General features: G+C 41.9%; 1 protein-coding gene and 64 non-coding genes across 69 annotated transcripts in view; all 65 read left to right on the top strand.

Annotated features, from left to right (window-relative positions):
* Positions 1-9,314, top strand: part of LOC149628482 (solute carrier family 12 member 2-like) — a 223,797-nt gene that overhangs the window by 113,997 nt on the left and 100,486 nt on the right. The gene's annotated exons all lie outside the window — the stretch shown is intronic.
* Positions 11-83, top strand: TRNAR-UCU (transfer RNA arginine (anticodon UCU)). The gene has a single exon. It is a non-coding gene; the product is annotated as a tRNA-Arg (tRNA).
* On the top strand, positions 157-229 carry TRNAR-UCU (transfer RNA arginine (anticodon UCU)). The gene has a single exon. It is a non-coding gene; the product is annotated as a tRNA-Arg (tRNA).
* On the top strand, positions 303-375 carry TRNAR-UCU (transfer RNA arginine (anticodon UCU)). Its single transcript has one exon. It is a non-coding gene; the product is annotated as a tRNA-Arg (tRNA).
* On the top strand, positions 449-521 carry TRNAR-UCU (transfer RNA arginine (anticodon UCU)). The gene has a single exon. It is a non-coding gene; the product is annotated as a tRNA-Arg (tRNA).
* On the top strand, positions 595-667 carry TRNAR-UCU (transfer RNA arginine (anticodon UCU)). Its single transcript has one exon. It is a non-coding gene; the product is annotated as a tRNA-Arg (tRNA).
* TRNAR-UCU (transfer RNA arginine (anticodon UCU)) lies at positions 741-812 on the top strand. The gene has a single exon. It is a non-coding gene; the product is annotated as a tRNA-Arg (tRNA).
* On the top strand, positions 885-957 carry TRNAR-UCU (transfer RNA arginine (anticodon UCU)). Its single transcript has one exon. It is a non-coding gene; the product is annotated as a tRNA-Arg (tRNA).
* TRNAR-UCU (transfer RNA arginine (anticodon UCU)) lies at positions 1,031-1,103 on the top strand. Its single transcript has one exon. It is a non-coding gene; the product is annotated as a tRNA-Arg (tRNA).
* On the top strand, positions 1,177-1,249 carry TRNAR-UCU (transfer RNA arginine (anticodon UCU)). Its single transcript has one exon. It is a non-coding gene; the product is annotated as a tRNA-Arg (tRNA).
* On the top strand, positions 1,323-1,395 carry TRNAR-UCU (transfer RNA arginine (anticodon UCU)). Its single transcript has one exon. It is a non-coding gene; the product is annotated as a tRNA-Arg (tRNA).
* On the top strand, positions 1,469-1,541 carry TRNAR-UCU (transfer RNA arginine (anticodon UCU)). The gene has a single exon. It is a non-coding gene; the product is annotated as a tRNA-Arg (tRNA).
* TRNAR-UCU (transfer RNA arginine (anticodon UCU)) lies at positions 1,615-1,687 on the top strand. Its single transcript has one exon. It is a non-coding gene; the product is annotated as a tRNA-Arg (tRNA).
* TRNAR-UCU (transfer RNA arginine (anticodon UCU)) lies at positions 1,761-1,833 on the top strand. The gene has a single exon. It is a non-coding gene; the product is annotated as a tRNA-Arg (tRNA).
* Positions 1,907-1,979, top strand: TRNAR-UCU (transfer RNA arginine (anticodon UCU)). The gene has a single exon. It is a non-coding gene; the product is annotated as a tRNA-Arg (tRNA).
* TRNAR-UCU (transfer RNA arginine (anticodon UCU)) lies at positions 2,053-2,125 on the top strand. Its single transcript has one exon. It is a non-coding gene; the product is annotated as a tRNA-Arg (tRNA).
* Positions 2,199-2,271, top strand: TRNAR-UCU (transfer RNA arginine (anticodon UCU)). The gene has a single exon. It is a non-coding gene; the product is annotated as a tRNA-Arg (tRNA).
* Positions 2,345-2,416, top strand: TRNAR-UCU (transfer RNA arginine (anticodon UCU)). The gene has a single exon. It is a non-coding gene; the product is annotated as a tRNA-Arg (tRNA).
* Positions 2,489-2,561, top strand: TRNAR-UCU (transfer RNA arginine (anticodon UCU)). The gene has a single exon. It is a non-coding gene; the product is annotated as a tRNA-Arg (tRNA).
* Positions 2,635-2,707, top strand: TRNAR-UCU (transfer RNA arginine (anticodon UCU)). The gene has a single exon. It is a non-coding gene; the product is annotated as a tRNA-Arg (tRNA).
* On the top strand, positions 2,781-2,853 carry TRNAR-UCU (transfer RNA arginine (anticodon UCU)). The gene has a single exon. It is a non-coding gene; the product is annotated as a tRNA-Arg (tRNA).
* Positions 2,927-2,999, top strand: TRNAR-UCU (transfer RNA arginine (anticodon UCU)). The gene has a single exon. It is a non-coding gene; the product is annotated as a tRNA-Arg (tRNA).
* TRNAR-UCU (transfer RNA arginine (anticodon UCU)) lies at positions 3,073-3,145 on the top strand. The gene has a single exon. It is a non-coding gene; the product is annotated as a tRNA-Arg (tRNA).
* TRNAR-UCU (transfer RNA arginine (anticodon UCU)) lies at positions 3,219-3,291 on the top strand. Its single transcript has one exon. It is a non-coding gene; the product is annotated as a tRNA-Arg (tRNA).
* Positions 3,365-3,437, top strand: TRNAR-UCU (transfer RNA arginine (anticodon UCU)). Its single transcript has one exon. It is a non-coding gene; the product is annotated as a tRNA-Arg (tRNA).
* TRNAR-UCU (transfer RNA arginine (anticodon UCU)) lies at positions 3,511-3,583 on the top strand. Its single transcript has one exon. It is a non-coding gene; the product is annotated as a tRNA-Arg (tRNA).
* On the top strand, positions 3,657-3,729 carry TRNAR-UCU (transfer RNA arginine (anticodon UCU)). Its single transcript has one exon. It is a non-coding gene; the product is annotated as a tRNA-Arg (tRNA).
* TRNAR-UCU (transfer RNA arginine (anticodon UCU)) lies at positions 3,803-3,875 on the top strand. Its single transcript has one exon. It is a non-coding gene; the product is annotated as a tRNA-Arg (tRNA).
* On the top strand, positions 3,949-4,021 carry TRNAR-UCU (transfer RNA arginine (anticodon UCU)). Its single transcript has one exon. It is a non-coding gene; the product is annotated as a tRNA-Arg (tRNA).
* Positions 4,095-4,167, top strand: TRNAR-UCU (transfer RNA arginine (anticodon UCU)). The gene has a single exon. It is a non-coding gene; the product is annotated as a tRNA-Arg (tRNA).
* On the top strand, positions 4,241-4,313 carry TRNAR-UCU (transfer RNA arginine (anticodon UCU)). The gene has a single exon. It is a non-coding gene; the product is annotated as a tRNA-Arg (tRNA).
* On the top strand, positions 4,387-4,459 carry TRNAR-UCU (transfer RNA arginine (anticodon UCU)). The gene has a single exon. It is a non-coding gene; the product is annotated as a tRNA-Arg (tRNA).
* TRNAR-UCU (transfer RNA arginine (anticodon UCU)) lies at positions 4,533-4,605 on the top strand. Its single transcript has one exon. It is a non-coding gene; the product is annotated as a tRNA-Arg (tRNA).
* On the top strand, positions 4,679-4,751 carry TRNAR-UCU (transfer RNA arginine (anticodon UCU)). Its single transcript has one exon. It is a non-coding gene; the product is annotated as a tRNA-Arg (tRNA).
* On the top strand, positions 4,825-4,897 carry TRNAR-UCU (transfer RNA arginine (anticodon UCU)). The gene has a single exon. It is a non-coding gene; the product is annotated as a tRNA-Arg (tRNA).
* Positions 4,971-5,043, top strand: TRNAR-UCU (transfer RNA arginine (anticodon UCU)). The gene has a single exon. It is a non-coding gene; the product is annotated as a tRNA-Arg (tRNA).
* On the top strand, positions 5,117-5,196 carry TRNAR-UCU (transfer RNA arginine (anticodon UCU)). Its single transcript has one exon. It is a non-coding gene; the product is annotated as a tRNA-Arg (tRNA).
* On the top strand, positions 5,263-5,335 carry TRNAR-UCU (transfer RNA arginine (anticodon UCU)). Its single transcript has one exon. It is a non-coding gene; the product is annotated as a tRNA-Arg (tRNA).
* On the top strand, positions 5,409-5,481 carry TRNAR-UCU (transfer RNA arginine (anticodon UCU)). Its single transcript has one exon. It is a non-coding gene; the product is annotated as a tRNA-Arg (tRNA).
* On the top strand, positions 5,555-5,627 carry TRNAR-UCU (transfer RNA arginine (anticodon UCU)). Its single transcript has one exon. It is a non-coding gene; the product is annotated as a tRNA-Arg (tRNA).
* On the top strand, positions 5,701-5,773 carry TRNAR-UCU (transfer RNA arginine (anticodon UCU)). Its single transcript has one exon. It is a non-coding gene; the product is annotated as a tRNA-Arg (tRNA).
* TRNAR-UCU (transfer RNA arginine (anticodon UCU)) lies at positions 5,847-5,919 on the top strand. The gene has a single exon. It is a non-coding gene; the product is annotated as a tRNA-Arg (tRNA).
* On the top strand, positions 5,993-6,064 carry TRNAR-UCU (transfer RNA arginine (anticodon UCU)). Its single transcript has one exon. It is a non-coding gene; the product is annotated as a tRNA-Arg (tRNA).
* On the top strand, positions 6,138-6,210 carry TRNAR-UCU (transfer RNA arginine (anticodon UCU)). Its single transcript has one exon. It is a non-coding gene; the product is annotated as a tRNA-Arg (tRNA).
* TRNAR-UCU (transfer RNA arginine (anticodon UCU)) lies at positions 6,284-6,356 on the top strand. Its single transcript has one exon. It is a non-coding gene; the product is annotated as a tRNA-Arg (tRNA).
* TRNAR-UCU (transfer RNA arginine (anticodon UCU)) lies at positions 6,430-6,501 on the top strand. Its single transcript has one exon. It is a non-coding gene; the product is annotated as a tRNA-Arg (tRNA).
* On the top strand, positions 6,575-6,647 carry TRNAR-UCU (transfer RNA arginine (anticodon UCU)). The gene has a single exon. It is a non-coding gene; the product is annotated as a tRNA-Arg (tRNA).
* TRNAR-UCU (transfer RNA arginine (anticodon UCU)) lies at positions 6,721-6,793 on the top strand. The gene has a single exon. It is a non-coding gene; the product is annotated as a tRNA-Arg (tRNA).
* TRNAR-UCU (transfer RNA arginine (anticodon UCU)) lies at positions 6,867-6,939 on the top strand. The gene has a single exon. It is a non-coding gene; the product is annotated as a tRNA-Arg (tRNA).
* TRNAR-UCU (transfer RNA arginine (anticodon UCU)) lies at positions 7,013-7,085 on the top strand. The gene has a single exon. It is a non-coding gene; the product is annotated as a tRNA-Arg (tRNA).
* Positions 7,159-7,231, top strand: TRNAR-UCU (transfer RNA arginine (anticodon UCU)). The gene has a single exon. It is a non-coding gene; the product is annotated as a tRNA-Arg (tRNA).
* Positions 7,305-7,376, top strand: TRNAR-UCU (transfer RNA arginine (anticodon UCU)). The gene has a single exon. It is a non-coding gene; the product is annotated as a tRNA-Arg (tRNA).
* On the top strand, positions 7,450-7,522 carry TRNAR-UCU (transfer RNA arginine (anticodon UCU)). The gene has a single exon. It is a non-coding gene; the product is annotated as a tRNA-Arg (tRNA).
* TRNAR-UCU (transfer RNA arginine (anticodon UCU)) lies at positions 7,596-7,668 on the top strand. Its single transcript has one exon. It is a non-coding gene; the product is annotated as a tRNA-Arg (tRNA).
* TRNAR-UCU (transfer RNA arginine (anticodon UCU)) lies at positions 7,742-7,814 on the top strand. The gene has a single exon. It is a non-coding gene; the product is annotated as a tRNA-Arg (tRNA).
* TRNAR-UCU (transfer RNA arginine (anticodon UCU)) lies at positions 7,888-7,960 on the top strand. The gene has a single exon. It is a non-coding gene; the product is annotated as a tRNA-Arg (tRNA).
* Positions 8,034-8,106, top strand: TRNAR-UCU (transfer RNA arginine (anticodon UCU)). Its single transcript has one exon. It is a non-coding gene; the product is annotated as a tRNA-Arg (tRNA).
* On the top strand, positions 8,180-8,252 carry TRNAR-UCU (transfer RNA arginine (anticodon UCU)). The gene has a single exon. It is a non-coding gene; the product is annotated as a tRNA-Arg (tRNA).
* On the top strand, positions 8,326-8,397 carry TRNAR-UCU (transfer RNA arginine (anticodon UCU)). Its single transcript has one exon. It is a non-coding gene; the product is annotated as a tRNA-Arg (tRNA).
* Positions 8,471-8,543, top strand: TRNAR-UCU (transfer RNA arginine (anticodon UCU)). Its single transcript has one exon. It is a non-coding gene; the product is annotated as a tRNA-Arg (tRNA).
* Positions 8,617-8,689, top strand: TRNAR-UCU (transfer RNA arginine (anticodon UCU)). The gene has a single exon. It is a non-coding gene; the product is annotated as a tRNA-Arg (tRNA).
* TRNAR-UCU (transfer RNA arginine (anticodon UCU)) lies at positions 8,763-8,834 on the top strand. The gene has a single exon. It is a non-coding gene; the product is annotated as a tRNA-Arg (tRNA).
* Positions 8,908-8,980, top strand: TRNAR-UCU (transfer RNA arginine (anticodon UCU)). The gene has a single exon. It is a non-coding gene; the product is annotated as a tRNA-Arg (tRNA).
* Positions 9,054-9,126, top strand: TRNAR-UCU (transfer RNA arginine (anticodon UCU)). The gene has a single exon. It is a non-coding gene; the product is annotated as a tRNA-Arg (tRNA).
* TRNAR-UCU (transfer RNA arginine (anticodon UCU)) lies at positions 9,200-9,272 on the top strand. Its single transcript has one exon. It is a non-coding gene; the product is annotated as a tRNA-Arg (tRNA).

Genomic DNA, 9,314 nt, shown 5'->3' with positions numbered 1-9,314 from the left:
TAATAACCGTGTCCCAGTAGTGTAGTGGATAGCATATAGGACTTCTGATCCAAAGGTCCTGGGTTCGATCCCCAGCTGGGATGGTAACCATTCACTTTACTAGAAATATGAAAACTCAACAGGATACGGGAAACATCAGGACAGAACAATAACCGTGTCCCAGTAGTGTAGTGGATAGCATATTGGACTTCTAATCCAAAGGTCCTGGGTTCGATCCCCAGCCGGGATGAGAATCGTTCCTTTTACAGGAAATATGAAAACTCAACTAGATTCTAGAAACATCAGGACCCAGTAAAAACCGTGTCCCAGTAGTGTAGTGGATAGCATATTGGACTTCTAATCCAAAGGTCCTGGGTTCGATCCCCAGCTGGGATGATAGCCAATCATTTTACTAGAAATATGAAAACTCAACAGGATACGGGAAACATCGGGATAAAACAATAACTGTGTCCCAGAAGTGTAGTGGATAGCATATTGGACTTCTAATCCAAAGGTCCTGGGTTCGATCCTCAGCTGGGATGAGAATCGTTCCTTTTACAGGAAATATGAAAACTCAACTAAATTCTAGAAACATCAGTACCCAGTAAAAACCGTGTCCCAGTAGTGTAGTGGATAGCATATTGGACTTCTAATCCAAAGGTCCTGGGTTCGATCCCCAGCTGGGATGATAGCCAATCATTTTACTAGAAATATGAAAACTCAACTAGATTCGGGTAACATCAGGACCTAATAATAAGCGTGTCCCAGTATGTAGTGGATAGCATATTGGACTTCTAATCCAAAGGTCCTGGGTTCGATCCCCAGCTGGGATGTTAACCATTCATTTTACTAGAAATATGAAAACTCAACAGGATAGGGAAATATCGGGACAAAACAATAACTGTGTCCCAGTAGTGTAGTGGATAGCATATTGGACTTCTAATCCAAAGGTCCTGGGTTCGATCCCCAGCTGGGATGATAGCCAATCATTTTACTAGAAATATGAAAACTCAACTAGATTCGGGAAACATCAGGACCTAATAATAACCGTGTCCCAGTAGTGTAGTGGATAGCATATTGAACTTCTGATCCAAAGGTCCTGGGTTCGATCCCCTGCTGGGATGAGAATCGTTCCTTTTACAGGAAATATGAAAACTCAACTAGATTCTAGAAACATCAGGACCCAGTAAAAACCGTGTCCCAGTAGTGTAGTGGATAGCATATTGGACTTCTAATCCAAAGGTCCTGGGTTCGATCCCCAGCTGGGATGATAGTCAATCATTTTACTAGAAATATGAAAACTCAACTAGATTCGGGAAACATCAGGACCTAATGATAACCGTGTCCCAGTAGTGTAGTGGATAGCATATTGGACTTCTAATCCAAAGGTCCTGGGTTCGATCCCCAGCTGGGATGTTAACCATTCATTTTACTAGAAATATGAAAACTCAACAGGATACGGGAAACATCGGGATAAAACAATAACTGTGTCCCAGTAGTGAAGTGGATAGCATATTGGACTTCTAATCCAAGGGTCCTGGGTTCGATCCCCAGCTGGGATGATAGCCATTCATTTTACTAGAAATATAAAAACTCAACTAGATTCGGGAAACATCAGGACCAAATAATAACCGTGTCCCAGTAGTGTAGTGGATAGCGTATAGGACTTCTAATCCAAAGGTCCTGGGTTCGATCCCCAGCTGGGATGTTAACCATTCATTTTACTACAAATATGAAAACTCAACAGGATACAGGAAACATAAGGACAAAACAATAACCGTGTCCCAGTAGTGTAGTGGATAGCATATTGGACTTCTAATCCAAAGGTCCTGGGTTCGATCCCCAGCCGGGATGAGAATCGTTCCTTTTACAGGAAATATGAAAACTCAACTAGATTCTAGAAACATCAGGACCCAGTAAAAACCGTGTCCCAGTAGTGTAGTGGATAGCATATTGGACTTCTAATCCAAAGGTCCTGGGTTCGATCCCCAGCTGGGATGATAGCCAATCATTTTACTAGAAATATGAAAACTCAACAGGATACGGGAAACATCGGGATAAAACAATAACTGTGTCCCAGAAGTGTAGTGGATAGCATATTGGACTTCTAATCCAAAGGTCCTGGGTTCGATCCTCAGCTGGGATGAGAATCGTTCCTTTTACAGGAAATATGAAAACTCAACTAAATTCTAGAAACATCAGTACCCAGTAAAAACCGTGTCCCAGTAGTGTAGTGGATAGCATATTGGACTTCTAATCCAAAGGTCCTGGGTTCGATCCCCAGCTGGGATGATAGCCAATCATTTTACTAGAAATATGAAAACTCAACTAGATTCGGGTAACATCAGGACCTAATAATAAGCGTGTCCCAGTATGTAGTGGATAGCATATTGGACTTCTAATCCAAAGGTCCTGGGTTCGATCCCCAGCTGGGATGTTAACCATTCATTTTACTAGAAATATGAAAACTCAACAGGATAGGGAAATATCGGGACAAAACAATAACTGTGTCCCAGTAGTGTAGTGGATAGCATATTGGACTTCTAATCCAAAGGTCCTGGGTTCGATCCCCAGCTGGGATGATAGCCAATCATTTTACTAGAAATATGAAAACTCAACTAGATTCGGGAAACATCAGGACCTAATAATAACCGTGTCCCAGTAGTGTAGTGGATAGCATATTGAATTTCTGATCCAAAGGTCCTGGGTTCGATCCCCTGCTGGGATGAGAATCGTTCCTTTTACAGGAAATATGAAAACTCAACTAGATTCTAGAAACATCAGGACCCAGTAAAAACCGTGTCCCAGTAGTGTAGTGGATAGCATATTGGACTTCTAATCCAAAGGTCCTGGGTTCGATCCCCAGCTGGGATGATAGTCAATCATTTTACTAGAAATATGAAAACTCAACTAGATTCGGGAAACATCAGGACCTAATGATAACCGTGTCCCAGTAGTGTAGTGGATAGCATATTGGACTTCTAATCCAAAGGTCCTGGGTTCAATCCCCAGCTGGGATGTTAACCATTCATTTTACTAGAAATATGAAAACTCAACAGGATACGGGAAACATCGGGATAAAACAATAACTGTGTCCCAGTAGTGAAGTGGATAGCATATTGGACTTCTAATCCAAGGGTCCTGGGTTCGATCCCCAGCTGGGATGATAGCCATTCATTTTACTAGAAATATAAAAACTCAACTAGATTCGGGAAACATCAGGACCAAATAATAACCGTGTCCCAGTAGTGTAGTGGATAGCGTATAGGACTTCTAATCCAAAGGTCCTGGGTTCGATCCCCAGCTGGGATGTTAACCATTCATTTTACTACAAATATGAAAACTCAACAGGATACAGGAAACATAAGGACAAAACAACAACCGTGTCCCAGTAGTGTAGTGGATAGCATATTGGACTTCTAATCCAAAGGTCCTGGGTTCGATCCCCAGCTGGGATGAGAATCGTTCCTTTTACAGGAAATATGAAAACTCAACTAGATTCTAGAAACATCAGGACCCAGTAAAAACCGTGTCCCAGTAGTGTAGTGGATAGCATATTGGACTTCTAATCTAAAGGTCCTGGGTTCGATCCCCAGCTGGGATGATAGCCAATCATTTTACTAGAAATATGAAAACTCAACTAGATTCGGGAAACATCAGGACCTGATAATAACCGTGTACCAGTAGTGTAGTGGATAGCATATTGGACTTCTAATCCAAAGGTCCTGGGTTCGATCCCCAGCTGGGATGTTAACCATTCATTTTACTAGAAATATGAAAACTCAACAGGATACGGGAAACATCGGGATAAAACAATAACTGTGTCCCAGTAGTGTAGTGGATAGCATATTGGACTTCTAATCCAAAGGTCCTGGGTTCGATCCCCAGCTGGGATGATAGCCATTCATTTTAATAGAAATATAAAAACTCAACTAGATTCGGGAAACATCAGGACCCAGTAAAAACCGTGTCCCAGTAGTGTAGTGGATAGCATATTGGACTTCTAATCCAAAGGTCCTGGGTTCGATACCCAGCTGGGATGATAGCCAATCATTTTACTAGAAATATGAAAACTCAACTAGATTCGGGAAACATCAGGACCTGATAATAACCGTGTACCAGTAGTGTAGTGGATAGCATATTGGACTTCTAATCCAAAGGTCCTGGGTTCGATCCCCAGCTGGGATGTTAACCATTCATTTTACTAGAAATATGAAAACTCAACAGGATACGGGAAACATCAGGAAAGAACAATAACCGTGTCCCAGTAGTGTAGTGGATAGCATATTGGACTTCTAATCCAATGGTCCTGGGTTCGATCCCCAGCTGGGATGATAGCCATTCATTTTACTAGAAATATAAAAACTCAACTAGATTCGGGAAACATCAGGAACAAATAATAACCGTGTCCCAGTAGTGTAGTGGATAGCATATTGGACTTCTAATCCAAAGGTCCTGGGTTCGATCCCCAGCTGGGATGTTAACCATTCATCTTACTACAAATATGAAAACTCAACAGGATACGGGAAACATAAGGACAAAACAATAACCGTGTCCCAGTAGTGTAGTGGATAGCATATTGCACTTCTAATCCAAAGGTCCTGGGTTCGATCCCCAGCTGGGATGAGAATCGTTCCTTTTACAGGAAATATGAAAACTCAACTAGATTCTAGAAACATCAGGACCCAGTAAAAACCGTGTCCCAGTAGTGTAGTGGATAGCATATTGGACTTCTAATCCAAAGGTCCTGGGTTCGATCCCCTGCTGGGATGATAGCCAATCATTTTACTAGAAATATGAAAACTCAACTAGATTCGGGAAACATCAGGACCTAATAATGACCGTGTACCAGTAGTGTAGTGGATAGCATATTGGACTTCTAATCCAAAGGTCCTGGGTTCGATCCCCAGCTGGGATGTTAACCATTCATTTTACTAGAAATATGAAAACTCATCTAGATTCGGGAAACATCAGGACCTAATAATAACCGTGTCCCAGTAGTGTAGTAGATAGCATATTGGACTTCTAATCCAAAGGTCCTGGGTTCGATCCCCAGCTGGGATGTAAACCATTCATTTTACTAGAAATATGAAAACTCAACAGGATACGGGAAACATCGGGACAAAACAATAACTGTGACCCAGTAGTGTAGTGGATAGCATATTGGACTTCTAATCCAAAGGTCCTGGGTTCGATCCCCAGCTGGGATGATAGCCAATCATTTTACTAGAAATATGAAAACTCAACTAGATTCGGGAAACATCAGGACCTAATAATAACCGTGTCCCAGTAGTGTAGTGGATAGCATATTGGACTTCTAATCCAAAGGTCCTGGGTTCGATCCCCAGCTGGGATGTTAACCATTCATTTTACTAGAAATATGAAAACTCAACAGGATACGGGAAACATCAGGACAGAACAATAACCGTGTCCCAGTAGTGTAGTGGATAGCATATTGGACTTCTAACCCAAAGGTCCTGGGTTCGATCCTCAGCTGGGATGAGAATCGTTCCTTTTACAGGAAATATGAAAACTCAACTAGATTCTAGAAACATCAGGACCCAGTAAAAACCGTGTCCCAGTAGTGTAGTGGATAGCATATTGGACTTCTAATCCAAAGGTCCTGGGTTCGATCCCCAGCTGGGATGATAGCCAATCATTTTACTAGAAATATGAAAACTCAACTAGATTCGGGAAACATCAGGACCTAATAATAACCGTGTCCCAGTAGTGTAGTGGATAGCATATTGGACTTCTAATCCAAAGGTCCTGGGTTCGATCCCCAGCTGGGATGTTAACCATTCATTTTACTAGAAATATGAAAACTCAACAGGATACGGGAAACATCAGGACAAAACAATAACCGTGTCCCAGTAGTGTAGTGGTAAGCATATTGGACTTCTAATCCAAAGGTCCTGGGTTCGATCCCCAGCTGGGATGTTAACCATTCATTTTACTAGAAATATGAAAACTCAACAGGATACGGGAAACATCAGGACAAAACAATAACCGTGTCCCAGTAGTGTAGTGGTAAGCATATTGGACTTCTAATCCAAAGGTCCTGGGTTCGATCTCAGCTGGGATGAGAATCGTTCCTTTTACAGGAAATATGAAAACTCAACTAGATTCTAGAAACATCAGGACCCAGTAAAAACCGTGTCCCAGAAGTGTAGTGGGTAGCATATTGGACTTCTAATCCAAAGGTCCTGGGTTCGATCCCCAGCTGGGATGATAGCCAATCATTTTACTAGAAATATGAAAACTCAACTAGATTCGGGAAACATCAGGACCTAATAATAACCGTGTCCCAGTAGTGTAGTGGATAGCATATTGGAGTTCTAATCCAAAGGTCCTGGGTTCGATCCCCAGCTGGGATGTTAACCATTCATTTTACTAGAAATATGAAAACTCAACAGGATACGGGAAACATCAGGACAAAACAATAACCGTGTCCCAGTAGTGTAGTGGTAAGCATATTGGACTTCTAATCCAAAGGTCCTGGGTTCGATCTCAGCTGGGATGAGAATCGTTCCTTTTACAGGAAATATGAAAACTCAACTAGATTCTAGAAACATCAGGACCCAGTAAAAACCGTGTCCCAGAAGTGTAGTGGGTAGCATATTGGACTTCTAATCCAAAGATCCTGGGTTCGATCCCCAGCTGGGATGATAGCCAATCATTTTACTAGAAATATGAAAACTCATCTAGATTCGGGAAACATCAGGACCTAATAATAACCGTGTCCCAGTAGTGTAGTAGGTAGCATATTGGACTTCTAATCCAAAGGTCCTGGGTTCGATCCCCAGCTGGGATGTAAACCATTCATTTTACTAGAAATATGAAAACTCAACAGGATACGGGAAACATCGGGACAAAACAATAACTGTGTCCCAGTAGTGTAGTGGATAGCATATTGGACTTCTAATCCAAAGGTCCTGGGTTCGATCCCCAGCTGGGATGATAGCCAATCATTTTACTAGAAATATGAAAACTCAACTAGATTCGGGAAACATCAGGACCTAATAATAACCGTGTCCCAGTAGTGTAGTGGATAGCATATTGGACTTCTAATCCAAAGGTCCTGGGTTCGATCCCCAGCTGGGATGTTAACCATTCATTTTACTAGAAATATGAAAACTCAACAGGATACGGGAAACATCAGGACAAAACAATAACCGTGTCCCAGTAGTGTAGTGGTAAGCATATTGGACTTCTAATCCAAAGGTCCTGGGTTCGATCCCCAGCTGGGATGTTAACCATTCATTTTACTAGAAATATGAAAACTCAACAGGATACGGGAAACATCAGGACAAAACAATAACCGTGTCCCAGTAGTGTAGTGGTAAGCATATTGGACTTCTAATCCAAAGGTCCTGGGTTCGATCTCAGCTGGGATGAGAATCGTTCCTTTTACAGGAAATATGAAAACTCAACTAGATTCTAGAAACATCAGGACCCAGTAAAAACCGTGTCCCAGAAGTGTAGTGGGTAGCATATTGGACTTCTAATCCAAAGGTCCTGGGTTCGATCCCCAGCTGGGATGATAGCCAATCATTTTACTAGAAATATGAAAACTCATCTAGATTCGGGAAACATCAGGACCTAATAATAACCGTGTCCCAGTAGTGTAGTAGATAGCATATTGGACTTCTAATCCAAAGGTCCTGGGTTCGATCCCCAGCTGGGATGTAAACCATTCATTTTACTAGAAATATGAAAACTCAACAGGATACGGGAAACATCAGGACAGAACAATAACCGTGTCCCAGTAGTGTAGTGGATAGCATATTGGACTTCTAACCCAAAGGTCCTGGGTTCGATCCTCAGCTGGGATGAGAATCGTTCCTTTTACAGGAAATATGAAAACTCAACTAGATTCTAGAAACATCAGGACCCAGTAAAAACCGTGTCCCAGTAGTGTAGTGTATAGCATATTGGACTTCTAATCCAAAGGTCCTGGGTTCGATCCCCAGCTGGGATGATAGCCAATCATTTTACTAGAAATATGAAAACTCAACTAGATTCGGGAAACATCAGGACCTAATAATAACCGTGTCCCAGTAGTGTAGTGGATAGCATATTGGACTTCTAATCCAAAGGTCCTGGGTACGATCCCCAGCTGGGATGTTAACCATTCATTTTACTAGAAATATGAAAACTCAACAGGATACGGGAAACATCAGGACAAAACAATAACCGTGTCCCAGTAGTGTAGTGGTAAGCATATTGGACTTCTAATCCAAAGGTCCTGGGTTCGATCCCCAGCTGGGATGTTAACCATTCATTTTACTAGAAATATGAAAACTCAACAGGATACGGGAAACATCAGGACAAAACAATAACCGTGTCCCAGTAGTGTAGTGGTAAGCATATTGGACTTCTAATCCAAAGGTCCTGGGTTCGATCTCAGCTGGGATGAGAATCGTTCCTTTTACAGGAAATATGAAAACTCAACTAGATTCTAGAAACATCAGGACCCAGTAAAAACCGTGTCCCAGAAGTGTAGTGGGTAGCATATTGGACTTCTAATCCAAAGGTCCTGGGTTCGATCCCCAGCTGGGATGATAGCCAATCATTTTACTAGAAATATGAAAACTCAACTAGATTCGGGAAACATCAGGACCTAATAATAACCGTGTCCCAGTAGTGTAGTGGATAGCATATTGGACTTCTAATCCAAAGGTCCTGGGTTCGATCCCCAGCTGGGATGTTAACCATTCATTTTACTAGAAACATGAAAACTCAACAGGATACGGGAAACATCAGGACAAAACAATAACCGTGTCCCAGTAGTGTAGTGGTAAGCATATTGGACTTCTAATCCAAAGGTCCTGGGTTCGATCTCAGCTGGGATGAGAATCGTTCCTTTTACAGGAAATATGAAAACTCAACTAGATTCTAGAAACATCAGGACCCAGTAAAAACCGTGTCCCAGAAGTGTAGTGGGTAGCATATTGGACTTCTAATCCAAAGATCCTGGGTTCGATCCCCAGCTGGGATGATAGCCAATCATTTTACTAGAAATATGATAACTCATCTAGATTCGGGAAACATCAGGACCTAATAATAACCGTGTCCCAGTAGTGTAGTAGGTAGCATATTGGACTTCTAATCCAAAGGTCCTGGGTTCGATCCCCAGCTGGGATGTAAACCATTCATTTTACTAGAAATATGAAAACTCAACAGGATACGGGAAACATCGGGACAAAACAATAACTGTGTCCCAGTAGTGTAGTGGATAGCATATTGGACTTCTAATCCAAAGGTCCTGGGTTCGATCCCCAGCTGGGATGATAGCCAATCATTTTACTAGAAATATGAAAACTCAACTAGAT

This window comes from Phalangium opilio, unplaced genomic scaffold (genome assembly GCF_054372755.1).
Source record: "Phalangium opilio isolate 3A_F unplaced genomic scaffold, DU_Popi_V2 ptg000105l_1, whole genome shotgun sequence".
In the NCBI taxonomy this organism is placed as follows: Eukaryota; Metazoa; Arthropoda; class Arachnida; order Opiliones; family Phalangiidae; genus Phalangium; species Phalangium opilio.
This window is presented reverse-complemented; position numbering and strand designations above follow the sequence as displayed.